This window comes from Pan troglodytes, chromosome 15 (genome assembly GCF_028858775.2).
Source record: "Pan troglodytes isolate AG18354 chromosome 15, NHGRI_mPanTro3-v2.0_pri, whole genome shotgun sequence".
Lineage (NCBI taxonomy): Eukaryota > Metazoa > Chordata > Mammalia > Primates > Hominidae > Pan > Pan troglodytes.
The window spans coordinates 31752557-31772528 of record NC_072413.2 but is presented as its reverse complement, the minus strand read 5'-3'; the positions used below and the strand labels follow the sequence as shown (position 1 = coordinate 31772528).

Genomic DNA, 19972 nt, shown 5'->3' with positions numbered 1-19972 from the left:
CGTATCTTTTGACCATGTTCTAATGGCATGTTTGTCTTCTTGTTGAATTTTTGGATCTCTTTATATAGTTTGGTTATTTATCCTTTGCTTTATACGTTGTAATATTTTCCGTAAGTCTGCAATTTCTCTTTTAATTTTATTTACGGTATCTTTTGTTGTACATAGTTAAAAATTTTAAAGTAATCACCTCTGCCAGTCTTTTATAATACCTGAATTTCTTTTCATAAGAAGCTCTTCTCCACCATGAGAAAATAAAAAGGTTCTCTTCTATTATTTCCACTGTTTACAGTTATGTTTATTATGCTTAGTTCTTTAACTCTTGAGTTAAAGAATTAAGGAATGCTGTTTAGAGCATTTCTGAGGTTCTGTTTGAAAACAAACTCTCCCTTTGTGCAATCTCAGTTTTAAAATAACTCAGTATCATTTTTGAAAGCTCACTTTAAAGTGTAAGCATGGTTTTCTAGGACAATGAACCAACAAAATTTGGGAGTCAACTTAGACAGGGAAAGGCTACTGCTTCCTTTCCTGAAGCAGAATGAGACCTTATCTTACTACTGTTTTTAGGAAGCGGTCATTTACTACACAACAGGAAAGGAATTTTCAAAGGGAAAGGAGAGAACAACGCCTACTTTTTACATATTATTCCCAGGGCAGTGGATAATAGCGACTTACAGCTTATATGCAATCACTTCATTCATCTTAGATTTCTGGTTACTAAGCAGCTGCACAGAAAGAGAGAACTTCCAGAGTCAGGGAGGTCTGGGTTCAAATCCTAGGTTGAGCCATTTATGAGCCCTATGAGCTTGGACAAATCATCTGTTTCTCTGGGTTTTTTAATTTAGGAAATACAGCTAACACCTGTCCTCACAGGATGAAGTGAAGTGACTCAGGTAAATCACTCAGCATAGTGTCTGCCCCATCCCAGAGCTGCTGAAGAGAACCCCAAAGAGGTTGTACCTTTTCCCAGAAAGAAAGAATATTTAATCTCTAATTAATAGTAAATGTTGGCTACAGCTGGGGCAAAAGCTCGACAGAGACCAAAGAAAGGAAAAACTGAGACTGGACGTGGAATTTTATTTAAAAAAGAATTGAACTTTAAAAAGGACGGAAAGATCAGAAGCTCAGTAATGGAGTTGATTTACTGTAATGTGATTTTCCTTTTTATTAGTCCTTTTAGCCTGGATTGTTTGGTGTGAGCTGAATTTCACTCATAATTTATATTGGCCACCACTGAGTTTCTGAATGGGCCTGCATTAGCAAAGATAATTGAGACCTGGATACATAGTTGAGATTTCCTAACATTTGCACAGATAAATTAAGACTGAATGCAGCAAACAGCCCAATTAAAATAAGCATGAGACTGAGGCAGACAAGACTTGATTCAAAAGGATGCAGAAATGGCAAGTAAGCACAGTAGAAGATCACTAGCCATTTGCAAAATGCAAATTAAAGTCACGATGAGATACCAGCACACACCTATCAGAATGGCTAAGATTAAAAACAGAACGCTGACAATCCTAAGTGCTGACAACAGTGCAGAATAACACTTGATGGGAATGCAAAATGGTACAGCCCCTCTGGAAAACACTTAAGCAGTTTCTTAGAAAGTTAAATACACACACACACACACCACGTAATGCAGAAACCCTACTCCTAGGTATTTACCCTAGGGAAATGTAAGTCTATGTTCACACAAAAATCTGTGCACAAATATTTATAACAACTCTACTCATCAGTGCCAAAATATTGAATCAACCCAAATGTCCTTCAATGGTTGAACAGAAAAACTGTGGTACAGCTGTACATAGGAATACCACTCAGCAATAAAAAGGAATTACTGATATGAGTCTCAAGTGCATTATGCTGAGTGAAAGAAGCCAGTCTTGAAAGCTTACATACTGTATGATTCCATTTATATGACGCTCTCATAAAGATACAATTATAAGGAAGGAGAACAAATCAGTGGCCATCAGGGGTTGGAGTAAGGGTGATACAAAGTGATGGCACAAAGGAGGTCTTTGGAATTATGGCACTTTTCTGTACGTAGATTGCGATGGGTGGTTACATTAATTTAAACACGTTAAAATTGATAAAATTGCAGACAGGGTCAATTTTACTGTATGTTTTAAAAATCATTTTTAAAGGAAAGTACAGCCTATTTTAAGACTCACACTTCCTTTGACTGGACTGTATGAGTTCTGGTACATATATAATGGTCCAAGGGGCTGACCTTGGACCTTCCAATCAAAAGATAGTCTTCTCAGACATCTTCAAACACATAAAAGAACAAAACAGAATAAAACAAAACCTCTTCTTCTGTGTGTTTTCACTGGACCGATTTTATCTTCATCTACTGCTTACTGTTTACCCATACAGAGAATATTTCCCATACTTGCAGAGCATCCTGCAAGGAAACCATGTGCAGTTCCTCACCCCACTCTGATCTCTACCTTATTATTTGGAGCTACTGAAAAAGTCTGATCACCAGTAGCAAGCTGGTTGCCAGAGCCTTTGATTTTTTAGCAACAACTCAGCTACCACCATGAAATAACCTCTCCTTTTCCCACCCTCCCATCCCCTATTTTTATTTATTTTTGGGAGGAACAAGTTGTCTTTAACCCTTGGACCCAATTTGAAGGCAATGGAAATAATCAAGACTGACATTTCTAGGGTTAAACGTCAAGTAGGAGAAAGAGCTGAAAAAGGAAATTCCCCTGCTTCTTAGTAATGAAAAGCTGAGGGTATACCTTCTGTGGCTGTCTATGAGATGCTTTCACATCCATGTGTCAAGGGTTTTTCAAACTGACAACTTGCAAATTTGAAATACAAAAATGCCCAAAGCGATATTTTAGTGGCTCAGGGAAACTCTTGTGTGGGAAAAAGAATTCTAAAGTGAAACGTCTCTTGAAATCACACAGGGCCTGACCACGATACTCTAATTATGCTAATTGCTTCAATGCCCTTGCTTTATTTATGCTGAGCAGCTAAGATAAATAAAGGAAAATTGCTTTGGATCTAACTGTATTCATATCAGAATGCAAACTAGCCTGTGTTTGTTATGTGATTGCTGATCTGTTTACACTAAATTCTGCAGGTAATTGCAGTTTTGATTGCACATTTATTTCTAGCTGCACAGGTCCCAGGACTAGGTCTGTCTGTTTTTATAATTAAACCGTTTTGTAATATCTAAACTCACTAAAGAGCAAAATGATGCTTTAAGAATTTACATATTTTATGCATTAAATATAATACTTTGGTGAGCGGTGACAAAAAGGAAAGAAAGTATGTTTATCACTAAAAAAAATTGGACAGCATGTCTGGATTTGAAGAAATTCGAGACATCTGTTCCAAGGCCTGTTCACCGAATGGGACAGATGCCTGGCGCATCCCTGGAATCTGTTGTTCAACACATAGTTTTTGAACTTTGAGTTGCAACTTTCATATTAGTAAAATATGTTAATAGAACATGCTGCCACTTGGTGATTCCTAACACAATGGAATCATATTTTATTCCCCAGTGAAACGGTGCCTTTCTGTCTGTTGTTCAGAAGCTGCAACTTCATAGAGTTGACATGGTCTTTGTTTTCTGTACTAGACCACTTTTCTGGGGATGTTCACGGTGGTCACTTTTCTGAGCTTAGAACTCAGTTTTGATTACAGCTTCCTTCGGATTCTCTTCACAGCCAACGTGCTTAAGAAAAAAAAACATACATACATACATAAAAGAAAAAAAATATTTCTTGTCTCTTTAGGATGCCCATTACTTTAACAACACAAAGGAAATGGATTTGATAATGTCACCACTACAAATGTAGGATGGTGTCACTTTTGCATTGCTTCTTCATCCATCATCAAATTCTGAAACAGTAATTCAGTCTGCCCTACTTAATGGAAAAGTTAATATCAGTCTATACAGACTAGCTTGCAAAGCTTCTTAACCTAGATTCTGCTCAGGAAAAATCCACTGTTACGAGGTTATTTTGTCTAAAATACCCCTGAGGCATGCTCTCAATAAATATAGACTAGTTAAGCACCCTGATGGCATCTTTAGTTTTCTTCCTAGGGAAGATAAGAGAAGTTGGGAAACAGTTAAGACACACAAAGTGCCTTGAGTAAACTAAGCTACCTTGAGAAAAGTGTAATTTTCTTAATACTAGCACAGGACTGTCATGACTCTACAGTGTGGTGGCCAGAGCAAAAAAGGATGAACCATGGCTACTGAGAGACCTCCTAAGTCCTCCATCCCTTCGAAAGAACAGTTACCCCAAGCATTAGTCATATTTTACCTTGTTTAGCTGTGTTGTTCTAAGTCAAGATTTGGGGAGACTGGATAGAGGGAGAAATTTGAAGTCAGACAGCTCTGGGTTTGAATTTAGGATGCCTCACATCAACTATATGACCTCGAAAAACTAAAAGAAACATTATTGAGTTGCTCAGGTCCTCAGATTCTTTGGGACCCTTCACAAGGCTGCTGTGAGAATTAAATGATGGGACACGTGACCGCTATTCCTTAAGGCATGTGACACTCAATAATTATCAGTTGCTGTTGTTATATTAGAAGTTAAGAATCTTCCTAAGTTTTCCGTGACATCAATCCCTGCTCTGGTCTGTGGAAGTTGTTCATTACTTTGTTATAGGACTCACTGACACTGTCACCAACTACCTCCCTTGCTGGTCCACTGGGTAAATGCAACTTTTTCGCAGCCTGGTTAAGCAGGCGCTGGGAAGAGGCTTGGGTTAGATGCATATTTGCTGACAAAAGCATGAAGGATTTCTCAGAAGGCTCAGTTAGAAAAAAGAGAGTTTTCCACTTGGCATCCTCCAAATCTGCAGACACATTAGGACGACTACTCCCTCCTCTTTGTTACGTCTTCACTTGATCATAGTCTATTGTTGCATTTATCACCTTCTGCAGAATTATTTATTAATATTTCCATATTTCCCACTAGATTGTGAGTGCCCTTCAGGCAGAGATGCTGTCTTCTTCTTCCTTTTGTCCCCAGAGCATGGCATGAGGCTTCTCACATAGCAGTGGCTCACAAAGTGAATAAGTGAATACTGCATGAATGTGCAGCTTGGTAGCAAAGCTTAGGCTTTGAAGTCAGGCAGACCTGGCTGAAATATCAGCGGGGTGGGCACATTAAACTCGTGGAGTCTCTATTCCTTCTTCACCCCTCCTTCCACACACACAATAAAAGATAATCAGGATAATCTCTTACTTTGCAGGAATAGTGTGAAGAATAAACGCTTCACCTATATTATGAATTTTTTCTCTTGAAGGGGAAAATAATTCTATGGAAGAGAATTTAGAGAACACAGAAATTAATATATGGTTTACTAATAAAAAGGTATGGCAGGTTTTAGGTCCAGGACATTAGCTTCCTGTATACTTAGGACAAGATGAAGATTCCTGGATTCCTTGTGTTGAAATGGAAGGAATGTGTTCCTTCTGTTGAAACAGCCATTGCTCCAAATTTTTGCCACCCTCTGGCAGGGAGATCAGGATGCAATATCTGAAAGTCCCTTAAAACCCAGCGTTGTTCAAAAGGAAGCCCCCAGCACTTGCCCACTAGGAAACAGGATTCTCACATTTCAAACACAAGTTCTCCTTTGTCCTCTTTACCTAATTCTTGGAAACCAGTTAATCAACCAATGGGAAAGCAGATTTCTGTGGGATCCATTCTGTCTATTAATACTTCATATATAAATCCTGATTTTCACATGAGATGTGACCATGCATTTATTATCTCCACACACTTACTCAAATCTTTCCAGTATCAGTAACTCATAACGGGTGTGCATTTGTGTATGTGCACATAAAATCATACACAGAAAGAAACGGCACTTTCTCCAAAGGAAGTCATATGAGAACTCTGAGTGAAATGACTACATCTCTGAGAAACAGAGATAACATCTTATTTTGTTATAGGCATATCTATTAGACAGAATTGAGGCACCAACATGCAAATTGTACAGTTGTTCTGGGCAACAATTTCTTCCTATGATAATAACCCTGGATGTGGGCTCTTGCTGTAAACGACATCACAAGGTAAGTGGTTACAGGGTACAGGATAGGGCTAGGAAGATTCATTTCCATACCCTGCTCACTTCAGAGCACCCCCGACAAGGGCTCATGCCCTTAGTATTTGTCCCAGCTACTAGGGAAGAAGGAGAGTGGATAAGGAAGGGGAAAATCATAAATGGGGAAGAAGGAATGCTGTCTAACACTGGTAGCCATTGGAGGTGGTCAATCAACCTCCTCCTCCTCCACATATAGCCAGACAGGCATTTGCTACATTGAATACTGGTATTCAAGGAATGGGGGTTCTGCCAGCTTCCTAAGGACAAGGATGCCATCTATTCCTCCTTACAGAGTCTTTACATAGTAGGTGCTGAACACTCATTGGATGAAGAGAAGTTTTGAAAGGACCTTGTTCTCATAACAAAAATGAATGAATATTAGGTTATGTCAATGAAGTAACTTCATTAACACAGTGAGGTCTGAAGGGCTGGGTAACCCTCCTACTGCCTGGCCTTAATGATGTGCCGCTTTGGCTGCTGTCTTCATCCTGAACAATTTGCCTGGCTCTGCCGAGGCTAAATTCTGACCTGACTCCCTTAGGTGAGAGGTACTAAATTACTGAGCTTCTGAAATGAAGCTATTTCCTATATTGCATTTGCAGGATACCTTAATATATATTCAGTAACTACTAGTTTGATTTTTTCCCCTGATCTCATTGTCACTTCTCCATATATTGGACCCCAGGAGGACCCTATTCACTGATCCCCCATGACTAACAAGCTATTTAATTCACCAGTGGCTTCCTTCATTATTTTACAGAATCAGCCTGTAAGAGCCCAGTATACATACTGAAACCTCTTTTACATGGGATATTCTTTACTGGAGTGATAGTCATGCCCTGTTTCAACAACATTCAAAAATTTGTCCAATAGGTTTTTCCTCTATTAAAAACAAACAAATGGCTGTAGAGCCTATAAAAGGTAAAGGGGATTTTATAGGAAAATGGAGAAACATTTCCCAGGTTTTAAAAAACTATATGTGACTTCAGTATACTGTGAGTTTATTATTTACTGGTAATTCCTTCCCAAGACCATCAAGCACTTTCAAGTCCAGCCGAAGTAGAGTGAAAGAAAATCATTTCTGAGAGTTATGAAAGGTCATGAGTGAGGAAATGCATTCCAGGTACTCCAGGTATGTTCTAAGGCTTGGAATACCGGTAGGAAAACAACATGGAAAATTACGTCAAATTGTTTGCCATTCACTGATGATTATTTCACTCCTTTTAAATCTTTTCTAGGTTGCTGAAATCTCTGTTTTCATTTCACCTGTGTCTTCCTTTTATTTTTTCCCCTAACTTACCTTTCTTTCTGTTTTATCTGTCTCTTCTCATTTATTTTTGTCATGGTTTATTTCCCCATTTCCTCTTTCGTAATCTCACATTTCTCCTTCTATTAGTTATCTTTGTCAGATAGCTAAAAAAGAAAACAGACGTTTCCCGGTTCCTGATCAGACCCTACCTCCCATGTCACATTCCAAACTTAGGCATGTTTATGCGTTAGTGGTCAATAATTTGGTTCGACATTTCAGAAACAACTTCTCCCCATTAATAGGTTTTATGTGTCCTACAACTTGAAGACTTCTCAAAGCTTCTCCCTTCTGGATAAAGATGCCCATCCCTAGGTCTCAGTGGGTCACAAATATGATAGAGTAAATTCCTTCAGTGACTCAAAGACACGGCATATAGGAAAAAATTCACAGAAATAAATGAAGCATCCTGAAATTGTACCTTTCCTCTAGAGCCTAGCACTGTGCTCTGACACTATAGGTGGTAAGAACTAACTTGAAATATACTAAACTTCTACCTTCTGATTGCAAGGGCATTATTACTGAGAATTTCCAATGCTTGCTAAAAAATACTCTTTATCTAAAGTTCTGAAGACAGAAGAATGAAGTCAGGTCCATCCCAATCTAGTCTAGCAGTAATTATATGGCAAAGTGATTTCAAATATCATGCTTACTTGCCTAACTTCTGATTTTGTTTCCATGCTAAGATGCAAAATTATAAAACATCCAAGTTCTGAGTCCCTGATCACATAATCTTTGAGATTCTCATGATCTTTTAGAAAAGATGACTGAATGGCTCTTTAAGTTTAATGTTAGGATAAAACTAGGATACTTATCCCCTTTTTTAGAACATTTTTCTACATTATGAATAGTACATTTAACACAAAACCAATTACTATGCCTTGAGATTAGTCAGTCATTTGCTAAAAATGTACTATTCTGGGTTGAATTGTGTTCTCTCCCAAATTCATATGTTAAAGTACTAACCCCCATTAACTCAGATATGACCTTATTTGGAAATAGAAGTGGTGCAGATGATGAAGTTAAGATGGGGTTATTAGTTTGGGCCATAATCCTATGTGACTGTTTCTATATAAAAAGAAGGTGTTTGGACACACACGGTGAATGACACATGAAGATGGAGGCAGAGATCGGAATGATGTGTCTACAAGCGATGGTCCACCAAAGATGATCAGCAAACCACCGGAAGCTGGGATAGAGGCCTGGAACAGAGCCTCCCTCACATCCCTCAGAAGGAACCAACCCTGCCAACACCTTAATCTCACACTTCTAGCCTACAGAATTCTGAGACAACACATTTCTGTTGTGTAAGCCAACCAGTTTGTGATACTTTGTCATGGCAGCCCTGGCAGACTAATATAGATTTCATCTTTCTATTAGAGGAAGGTTATCATCTAGCAAAGATACAACCATAAGCTTTAAGATCATGTAGACTGGGTTTGAATCTGGGTTTGGCAGATTATTGATTAACTGGAGCAAGTCATTCTGTGAATGCCAATTTCCTCTTTTGTAAAAATTAAGATAATGGTATCTACTTTATTAGGTTGTTGTGAATATCACCATTTGACCAATTTTTGAGTGTCTGCTATAGAGAGGGACTTTTTGAAGGTGCTGGGATAGGGTGGTGAATAAAACAGCTCTAGTTCCTGTTCTCAAAAATCCGACAGTATAGCAGGAAGAAAAAGAATAACAAATTTACAGACAAATACATATGCAGTTAAGACTTAAGTATTATGAAGGAAAGGAACAGGATGCAGTTGTAGAGGGTAAGGAGGACTTTTAGAGAGGGCAGTACTTTCAGCAGTGTTGTCAAGACAGTCTTTCTGAGGAGGTGACATTTAAGCTGAGACCTAATGGATAAGAAGGAGCAAAATATGAAAAGATAACCTAAAAACATTTCCCCAAAGTTCATCTGAATCACAGTAGGTATTTGATTAAAGATAGTTATAGTTATTTTTGGCTATTATATGCCTAGCACTAGGATCTGCTTTATGGGGACACAGTAGCATCCGTTACCTGACACTCAAGGGCCTCCATAATCTTTCTCTTGCCTCAAGGCGTAGGTGTGTTGTGGCCCCACACATATAAGGGAGGTCCATCGTGGATCAATGGCAGGCACTGATCTGGTTCTTTGTAGCAGGGATTTATTTTGCTGGACTCTCCTTGGCCAGGGTCTTTTTTTTCTTGAGACAAAGTCTTGCTCTGTCGCCCAGGCTGGAGTGCAGTGGCACAATCTCAGCTCACGGCAACCTCTGCAACTTGGGTTCAAGCCATTCTCTTGCCTCAGCCTCCAGAATAGGTGGGATTACAGGTGCCTGCCACCACGCCCGGCTATTTTTTTTAAATTTTTATCTTTTTGTATTTTTAGTGGAGACGAGGTTTCACCATGTTGGCCAGGCTAATTTCGAACTCCTGACCTCAGGTGATCCATCCGCCTCAGCCTCCCAAAGTGCTGGGATTACAGGCATGAGCCACCACGCCTGGCCCAGGATCTTTTTTTTTTTTTTTTTTTTTTTGAGACAGAGTCTCGCTCTGTCGCCCAGGCTGGAGCGCAGTGGCATGATCTCAGCTCACTGCAACCTTGCCTGGGCCAGTGTCTTTTTATAGTATCCAAGGTTTCTCCTTTCTCTACAGTCATAATGATGTCAGATAACTATTCCCAAGATGTTTGGTCCCTGTGCCTTGAGTCATGCTGTTTTCTCTTTCAATCAGACCAGTCCAGCTCATTCCTGAAGCATTTCTGAAGCCGAACAGGAACGTACTTCCTCCTCTGAATCACTGAAGTACAGTACCTATCCCAATGTACTTTAGTTTGCCTTAACTTACTTTTTGTTGTATTTGTTTAATTTCTTCTACTGGATTATAACTCCCCTGAGTAGACGGTATTTGTCTAACTATCTTAGAGTGCTGAGAAGAGTGTGTGGCTCAGACTATGGGTGTAATTCAGTTGACACATGGTGCATGCCTATAAGGACATTCTGAGAGTGACAAAGTTAAGACAGACATCAGATGTAATTAGTAAACACACGTATTACATAGCTCCATATTATATATGAATGTAAAGCATTCAGATAAGGAATATGAGGCAAGTATGTACCAATTAACCTCTCTTTATTTTCTCCACACCGCAAGCACCATTCACTCATTGTTTACCTCAGCAAGCACAAAACATATGTGTAAGATAACTATTTTCCTTGGCTTTCTTAGTGTACATGGTGGTAATACATATAACCAAAGGAGTAGGGTGGGATATATACCATAAAAATGGCTAATATTATTTTTCTCATTATTTTTGCTATAAAAGACAATTAACACAGTCTTAAATGTGGTTTTCTGGTCCCCAATGTCTTTGTCCGAAAAATGGGGGTATTGTTTCCCACCTTGATCTTATTTCCAACATCAGAAAATGAATTTGTTATGCCTTCCTCAGTACATGGCGATGGTTAAGAGTAGAGGCGTTTTTATTATCTTCCTATAATATAGAGAAGGTTGACTCAAAATACTCCTGCTATGCTGCTACAGTTATTTGGAGAGGAACATTTCTCACCCACAGGGATACAACTACATCACTGCATCAAATTGAAGGTGAACTCTGCAATGTGGCTGTGGCACTTCAAATAATATAGGCCATAAGGAGAAGAATTTTTTTAAAAAAACACAAAAATAAGGATTCCAATCTAGTATTTATAATTACATTTACTGGTCATCTGAAATATGATATTTCATCCCCTGAAATGATATCACGTGTCACGTGAATTTCTGAAGAAACTGTCCTCTAAACAATTCTGTCTGCCTATACGTTTATGGATTTTTACCACAAGGCTATGTCAAATATGAGCACTTAATTCAGAGCAAACACTATGTGCGTGTGTGTTTTTAAAGGCTTCTAAACCATATTAAATTTTCATTCATATAGGTACACAGAGACACATATTAAATAAACCTGCTACAAGAGTAACCCGTCCAGAAATGCAGCAAGAGGCTTCCAAAGGGCCAGATTTATTACAAATTAATCAAATAGGTAAGATGGATCATAATGGATATTCCAGCCAATGTAAACTGAGAGGAAAAAAAAAAGCTCCGGCGGCAAGTCAAGAGCCAAATGTTTCTGTTTTGATTTATTTAGCATTTCCGAGATGTTTCTTCTGTGGGGAACAATATGCAAGGCATTGGAAATTCAGAAGGCACATCTTTTGTGTACCATAAAAATGTGCTGCTAACCTACAATACCCTTATAGAAATACAATTCAATAAGAAACTCAGTTGGGAAGATGTCTCAATAGAACAACATGAAAAAAATGGTCAATACAAGAATGATTCACTTTACTTTTACAAGGGATTTCGATGCTACGAATAGAAATGCCTTTGGAACTTATAAAATAAAATCCAGATAAACAGAGAGTCACATTTTTAATTCTTACACATCTCTAATGTGCCTTTTTTTTTTTTTTTTTTAAAGCAGATCATCTCTCCAAATCATCACTTCTATCAAGCCTATCGCTTGAGCAGTGTTACAGCACTCAGCCCTCAGGGCAAAGATAAGTCTTCACCATTGTCACATGTAGCACACACATATTCAGCCATATCATGCTGAATGGGAATACAGGACTTTGTAGAAACAGAACTGATTCCTGCAGAATATCCTGAGATACTTATCAAGCTGTTAAAGGAGACATCAGTCTTTTGTCTGTATTGCCCTTGACACCTCCTCAAGGAAAGTATCTAGAAATTCTTTGTCTTCTGAAGAACCCTCAGACCTCTTAGGTCTAATGTAGGTTAAGTGCCCTGCAGATCTCCCTAGAATAGAAAAGCACCTTGAAAACTGTAGTCTGACTTAATAGACACAAATATAATGAAAGCACTAATTCATAAGATCCTGTTATTTGAAGGAAAAAGCAGCAAAAGGCACAAGCTTCAGATATTGGTCTTGCACAGGGAAAAGCTGGAATTCTACCCTAAAATTTATCAGATACAACAATGACCTCTAAAAATCCAACAAGGGTAAAATGTATAAAGGTAAATTACCACATTATCATCCAATTATCATTGCTTGTTTTGTCAAGGGTAAATGACTATCTAGCAGCATTCAGCGTTTGCTTATTGATTAATGCGTACAGTACCAGCACCTCTCTGCACAGCGGTCCTCGCCTTGCCTCCCACTCAATAGCTGTGTTGAAACTGACCATTTTATTACAGGTTGCAGGCTGTGTATAACTCTCCTTGCCCATTTTAGAGGCATTAAATGAAAACGGATAAATTATTAGAGATTACTGGGCACTGCGAAAGAAATAATTGTGTTGCTTTTATTCCTGAAAATACAGAAAAATCACTGTGTTTAACTGTTGTCATAATCGAAATTTGATTCCATTCACAAACTCAAAACGGCACTTTTATTGCTTCTCCGTCTCTCCTGCCCATTTCATTCTCAACATCATCTGACAGAACTTTATACAAATCTCCTAAGGACAAACATTTCCAGTTTCACTTTTTTTCTTCCCCCAGATAAATCACAGTAAATGTGGTGTTCTTATTTCATCTCAGATTTAAAAAAAAGAAAACAAACCTCCCTCAGCAGATGAAACAAAACAACCAAACTCAGACAGCAAAGAGGCACACACAACATCTGAGATTAATAGACCCTATTTCGTCTCAAAGCGCTTTCTTGATATAAACGATACATAAGGGTCACCCCACACACCACTGAAACGTAGCCTCCTCTGAGGCACAGAAACTATATAACCCGGAGAAACACTCACTCCTTCTTGAGGGCAAGGGGAAGTGACTTTTTGTACTGTGGTAGCTCAGAGCTTCACCCTGACCCAATATCCTTCAAATCTTCTGCAAGCTGAAGATGGAATAAAGCAACGGCTCTAGAACCCCTCTGGGTTCAGCAGATCAATCCAACAACTAATTAAACCAGAAGCAGGGGAAAGATGCCAGGAGGATAGATGATGGGTGGGGGTGAGGCTTCAGATCTGGCTGGGTCTCACCTCTCGCTCCATATTCTCCCCGACAGTCTGGACACACCAAGGTAGGGTGAGATTCTGAGATGGGATCAGCTGGGCCCCTAACTTACCTCTCAAGGAGGTATCTGTGCAGCTCAGGGAAGGCACCTTGGGTCTCTCAATGGAGAAAAATTAGTATTATCTGGGTTCAAACACAAATGTGGGTGTTTGTTATTTTAAAATGTACGGTCTGCTAAAAGGAATGACTAGGAACGTGAATGTGTATTGTATTTGTGAGGAAGATGTGATAAGAAGCCATCCTAATCAACTTTCCAGGTACGTATATTTCAAGTACCTTACATCTCACTTAATCTGCCAATAACTTTACAAGCCATGTATCTGTACTGTTATTTCCACTTTACATATGCGCAAACCGAGGTTTGGAGAATTAATCTGTCCCACGTTACACAAATAATACACAGCAAACCCTGATTTGGCACCCAGATGGCTCTGACTTCAAATCCCATGCTAGCTTCTTCTCCTGTTCTACCCATGAATGACATCAGGGGAAGCTGGCAAGACTTGGAATTACTTCCTAGATCTCTGGAAGGCAGGCAACTAATGTTTGAGTATAATGAGAGCATAATTAGAGTCCCAGGAAAAGTAAGAGGGAAGCAGAGGGGAAGCTGGGGACGAGAAGAGAAGGAAACAATCAGACAAAGCTCAGAGAGAGCTTGAGAGTTCTGAGATGGCAGACTAGGATACTGAGAAGTTTGATGAGAAGGATCAAAAGGGAAACTCGCACAAAAGGAGGGTAAAATCAAAGGATGCCAGCGAAACAGTTGAAACTGGTAAATCTGAGCTAAGAGACATGAGTAACTAGAAACTGTAACTGTGAGCTGCTTGAACTCTGTTCTTTACATTCTTTTGTCTGTGGTCAATGTCACTTGTATAGAGGGTTGTGTGTAACAAATAGGTACAAGACTGGTATAGGTAGGGAGTCAGAAAGTCTACCAGGTTGGGACCAAGAGGATACAAGGGATTTATTCACTTAGTCATTAATTTACTCATTCATTCCTTCATTTATTAAAAATGTTTAGCAAGAGTCTACTATTGGCTAGACCCTGAAAATAACAAATAAGACCACAATATAGCTCCTACCCTCCTGTTGATTCCACTGTGGTAGAGTGCATGGACAACTCTTCAATCCTTAACTGATTGTTCTAAGAAGGAGGAAGTATTTTGGGAACACTAAAGAGAGGCCCCCAACTCTGTTAGGGTGAGGCTGGTCAGAGACTTGACTTGAGCCCTGACTAATATGTAGGAGTTAACTAGCGAGATGAAAGGGTGGAGGAAGGAGGATGTATTCCAGGTCAAGGAAATTTCATTTTTTGCAAAGGCATGGTAACATACCAAAAAAAAAAAAAAAAATCCTTGATGTCTGTTTATGTTGGTGTGAGTAGAAAGAGAGAACAGATATATTGCAGAGTGATGAGGCATTGCAATAGAGCAGACAGCTCTCTTTGCCTTTTTCTCTTGGAGTTGGAACTCTTGGTTGATCTCAAAGGAATGGAACAATGAGGGTAAGTCAGGCTCAAGAGTTATCTTGATGCACACTTAAACAAGCAGCTCCAATTCTATTATCAGATTCAATTATTCACCCTGAAATTGAAAATCCTCCTTACCTTGCCATCCAACTAGAGGAACTGACTCCTATCTCTCCCACCCCCACCATGAGTTACCTCTCCTCTAGCTGTTTACCTCCAGGGCCTCTGCATCAATTTATGAGCAACCCATCTCAAAATCTCCCATCTCAACAAGGCTCTCCCGCTGCCTGAGCTGCCTGCATCCTCTTAGCATGCTTGTACTGAATATACAGTGAACTTAATTGGTATTTGATATGTCATAGCATGAAAGCATTCTTCAGCCATTTCATTTATTACTCTTCAAGTTAGTCATATCATCTTTTGCTGTCAGTCAAGAATTGTTTCATCTGGTTTTACCTTGTAGTCTCTGGTACGTGGTGGATGTTCAGAAGCTGCTTGGGTCTGGCAGGAGGGCACCTATATTGGTGCAGGGAGGGTGTTGGGGAGAGCCGAGGATTTGGAATCAGATTTGTTCAATATGTTACACATTTACTGAGCACCTATTGCACGCCAGGTGCTGTGCTATATGCTAGAAATGAAAAGGTCAATGGAAAATAAACAGCTTCTCTGAGTAACAGGTGCTCACAGTAAGGCCTGGGGGTGGGAACTAGATGGGCAAATATGTAAATATGTAATGGTGATTTAATATGGTAAATGTGCTAAGAGACCTGAGCCCTAGGTGCTGCGGGGCATGACGAAAGCACAAAGAAGGAGTGAGGAGCTAAAAGGACAGGACCAAGAGGCTGTCAGAACTTTTCCTAAATAAAATGATGCCTGAGTTGAACCTTTAGAGAGAAGCTTTACAGGTGTGGGAGAAGAAACAGCCTAAGCAAAGGACCTGAAGCATAAAACAGCAATACACCCATGAGAAACTCCTTCCCCCTACAGCTCCATTGCTATATTGTCAGGCAATTCCCTCAAACTCCTAGATTCTATAACTCCAGGATGTTGCAAAGATCTAATGACATAACTCAAATGAAAGCCATGTTGTAAACTGTAGAGCACCATGCAAATGTAATGTATGTCATGACATTTCGACAGTTTTTTGGTGAATAGGGTGTAGACTTCAGGAAATGTCTGAGCAATTGAACTGAGCCTGTTTGCCAGAGGTTGATGACCCGTGCTTTAGGACAAGTAGAGAAGAACCCACCGGAAATCCAACTAAGATAAGTGAACTACAATCACCTGATTTAGAAGTTGGCCAGTATCATGAACATTAGTGTGTTTGTTTACTCTGTCAAAACCACTGGGGGTTTTCAGTGAATATAGGATGCCAATAGTGAATACCTAATCCAAGAAGCCACAGCATTTCCTCCATCAACCATGTCAGAATTGTTTAATATTTATTTGCCACTTCCTTTATATACAGCCTGTTCATCTGCCTCAGTAGATCGTAAACTAATCCCATGCTGGGAGACCAAGATGTAGATACAGAATGCAGAGGGATGAGTTTAGAGAACAGAGAAATTTCTTCCCCCAGCCATTGGCCACTTTACCTATGCAGTCCCCATGATAAAACTCCAAAGGCCAGGCAGGGCAGGGCAATTGGTAAGACTCCATAGGAATGCTTTATGAGAATTCTTATCTTCATCATCATCATCAACACCATCATTATCACAACCACCATCACAATTTTTACGTAATATTATTGAGAGCTCACCAAGTCCTAAGATCCACTTAAAGGGCTTTGCATAGATACAGATTTAATATGCACAATAACTCCAATGAGGTGCTTATTATCATCAGCCCCACTTTCAGGATAAGGAACTGAGGGTCAGAGAGGATATAGAACTTGCCCTAGGGCATGCAGCTATTAGATGGTCAGGCTGGGATCTGAAGCTAGATAGTCTGACTCTGGTGCTCCACTCTCTACACTTAGTTATATTTTCCTGCTACTAGGGGAAAGAATCACGTAGCTATGATCTATTCCACAGTATGTAATTTCATCAGGAAGATGAGGAGGGAACAGAAAAACTTGTATTTACAAGTGGTGGAAGAATGAAAACAGACTAAGCAAGTAAAGAATGCTCCCTTTTTAAATCTAAAAGCCTCCCTTGAAACCCCTCCTTGAAAGGAAAGAGGAAGTATTTAACTGAAAGATTTTCTAATTCTCTATCTCACTTTATGATCTTAAGTTTAGTACCAGAGGAAAGTAAAACACATAGGCTCTGGAGATAAAAGACTTGTGTCAAATTCTAGCTTTCCCACTGACTGCTATGATTAGCTGTGTAACCTTAGGCAAAGGTGCTTAATTTAGTTTACTCATCTGTAAAATGGGTTTTATAAATACCTATTTAGTATACTTAGCAGAGATGCTATGAGGGTTAAGAGTGTGTGCATGTGTGTGCATGTGTGTGGACGTGTTCTATCTTACCTCACAGAAAGTGTTAAATAGGGGTTAGCTACCATTATTATTCAATTTTCTTTGTGTTTAGCATGCAGTAATGCATCCATGTCAGTTACTAAACAATAATGTTCTTAACATGCTATACCAGTCTTTGGGGACATGTGAATAAAGTACAAAGTTGTTTAAAAGCAGAAAGAGGAAAAGAGATCGTAAAGGTGTTAAGAGGGCCAAGATCCATGAAGAGCAATAAATTCTGGAAAAGTTTCTAGAAGGGTCTTACAAGCAATGGTGTCCAGTGCTGTTGAGTGGTTAAGAACAACAGAGTAATGCAAAAAGTATGACTGTATTCCGTGAGTTGGAAGAATTGTCTAATGCAGGGATCAGCAACCTTTTCCTGTAAAGGACCAAATAGTGAATATTTTAGGATTCGTGGGCGATATGCTCTGTCCAGCTTCACAACTCTGCTGTTGTAGAGTGAAAGCGGCACAGACAATACTTACACAAATGGGTATGGCTGAGTTTCAATGAAACTTTATTTGCAAAACAGGCAGCAGGCCAGATTTGGCTGGTGGGAGTTACAGGTCATAAACCCTTGGTCTAAGAGAAGTCTCATTAATAACTGCCATTAATAAGTGTTTTAGTAGCAAGTATGGGAATGATTTTCTATATATACATGCATATATATTTATGAATGTAAATATGCCCATTCAAAATAACCCTTTTGATAATGCCACTCTGACTCATTCTTATTCCATGTATTTTCTTGAGTGGAACGAGAAGGGAGATGAAGTTGTAACTAGAATGCTGGGAATTGTATGTATCCCTGAATATAACCTAGGGGTATGACGTGAGTGTGGAAGTAGCCATGCTATGTGTTTGTGTGTGCACACACATGCATGTTACAGCTGAAAAAATATGAGAATAATTGGCTCGACAGAGCCAGAACTAAAATAAAAATGAAGACACCTGGATTCTGGTCACAGATTCGCTGTGTAACATTGGGCAAGTCATAATCTTTGTGCCTCAGTTTCTTCCATATAAAATGGAGTTAGACTAAATAGGAAGTCCCTTTTAGTCCTAAACATCTATGATTCTAAAATACTGTGCAAAAGGACATTAACTGTTGGGCACTTAATTTATTCTACAGTATTTTCTACAGATGATTTAGGAGACTGAATTGAGTCAACTAGAACTGTCATGATTTTAATTGGATTAAAAATGACTTTAATGGGTAATTTATCCAGTAGTTTATAATAATCATATAATTAAATAATCACAGGTATGTCAGTTCAATCTTAAAGGTTTTTATGACAGAGTAGCAAGTGTTTAGCATAAGGTACAGTACGATCTTTTAGTTATTTGACGGAGCTTTATTTCATGATACAATTTCTTTCTTTCATGTTCTAATTTCAAATTTAATTTGTTAAATTTTGTAGAACCTTCTTGATGAGATTAGATAAGATTAAATTATTTTAAACTTCTCAGGAGATTTTGCTTCCTCATCAACTTACTTATGCCTTTTTAAGAGAAGAATATTCGCCAAGGGAAGCAACGCAACCAATTTGGGCATCACGATAGTCTTGGTAAAGGTTTTATATCCAAATCAGTCTAAGCGCAAAGCAGGAATAACTGGATGGCCCTTATGTGTGACTCAGATAACCTCACTTGGTGAGAGGCTGGAAACTTAGAGTGTACATTGTTTATCTACTTGAGAGGGATAGGAGGTTGGATTTAGAGACAAAGAGGTGTGGGACAAGCTGCCCTGTCTATGTGCAACTCCGTTGACAAGGCACTATTCCTTATACCATGGGTTGCCTCTGCACACCTTCAGACTGACCCAGAGCCCCTTGTTAATTCAATTCTGAGCATCTCCTGAGTTGAAGCAGACAATAATGCAGACATGGACAAAATTGTACTGCGATTGTGTGAGTGAACTAATGTCCAAGGGGGATTATGCTGAGACCACCAAACTCATTTCACTTGTGACCTAATCATCTCTCAAACTGGCCCCCTGTGGATATGAATATATTAGGAGGAAGAATTATTAAACAATTACTCTTGCGCCTGGGGTACATGCTTTTTAGCAAGCCTGGGCATGCAAGTCTTCTCCTCCAACTTCTTCTAACCACCTCACCCCTCTCAAACCTTTTTCCCCCATGGGGAAAAAATACATTCATCGTGGCTAGTAAAAAGAGTGACTTTTTATAACAAGTCCCCACAAATCCAGAGCGCGAGCTTTTTCTTTGTCAAAAAAACTCTGCAGCAAATCATAGGAGTCAAGAAGGAAAAAACACTTGCCCATTCAGCTTGAATTTGTATTAAACTCTTCATTCATGAGAACATAATCCTTCTTACTCCCTTGGAAGGTGGCAGAGTTTAATAGATTGGAATGATGCAAAGACCTGGTTTTAAATCCTGGCTTTACCACTTCGTAGCTGTGTGAACTTGGGCAAGTTACTTGACCTCCCTAAGGTGCAGCTCTATTTTTACAGGATGGAAATAATAATAGTACTTATTAACATTATATAATTATGGAACCAATACCTACTGTACTCAAAGGGTAGCTGTGACAATTAATAGACAACAAATCATACAAGGTGCTTAGCACAGTGCCTGACACATAAGGACTTAATAAATAATCACTTTT

General features: G+C 39.1%; 1 protein-coding gene and 1 long non-coding RNA gene across 15 annotated transcripts in view; one reads left to right on the top strand and one right to left on the bottom strand.

Annotated features, from left to right (window-relative positions):
- The window catches only part of LOC107968142 (uncharacterized), a 28061-nt gene extending 14739 nt beyond the window's left edge, over positions 1-13322 (top strand). The window contains exons 3-7 of the long non-coding RNA XR_001709087.4: positions 5930-6049; positions 7112-7213; positions 8468-8694; positions 11304-11408; positions 11847-13322. This is a non-coding gene — a long non-coding RNA (uncharacterized LOC107968142). The remainder of the gene's footprint in view (positions 1-5929; positions 6050-7111; positions 7214-8467; positions 8695-11303; positions 11409-11846) is intronic.
- The window catches only part of NPAS3 (neuronal PAS domain protein 3), an 868305-nt gene that overhangs the window by 270197 nt on the left and 578136 nt on the right, over positions 1-19972 (bottom strand). The window lies entirely within an intron of this gene.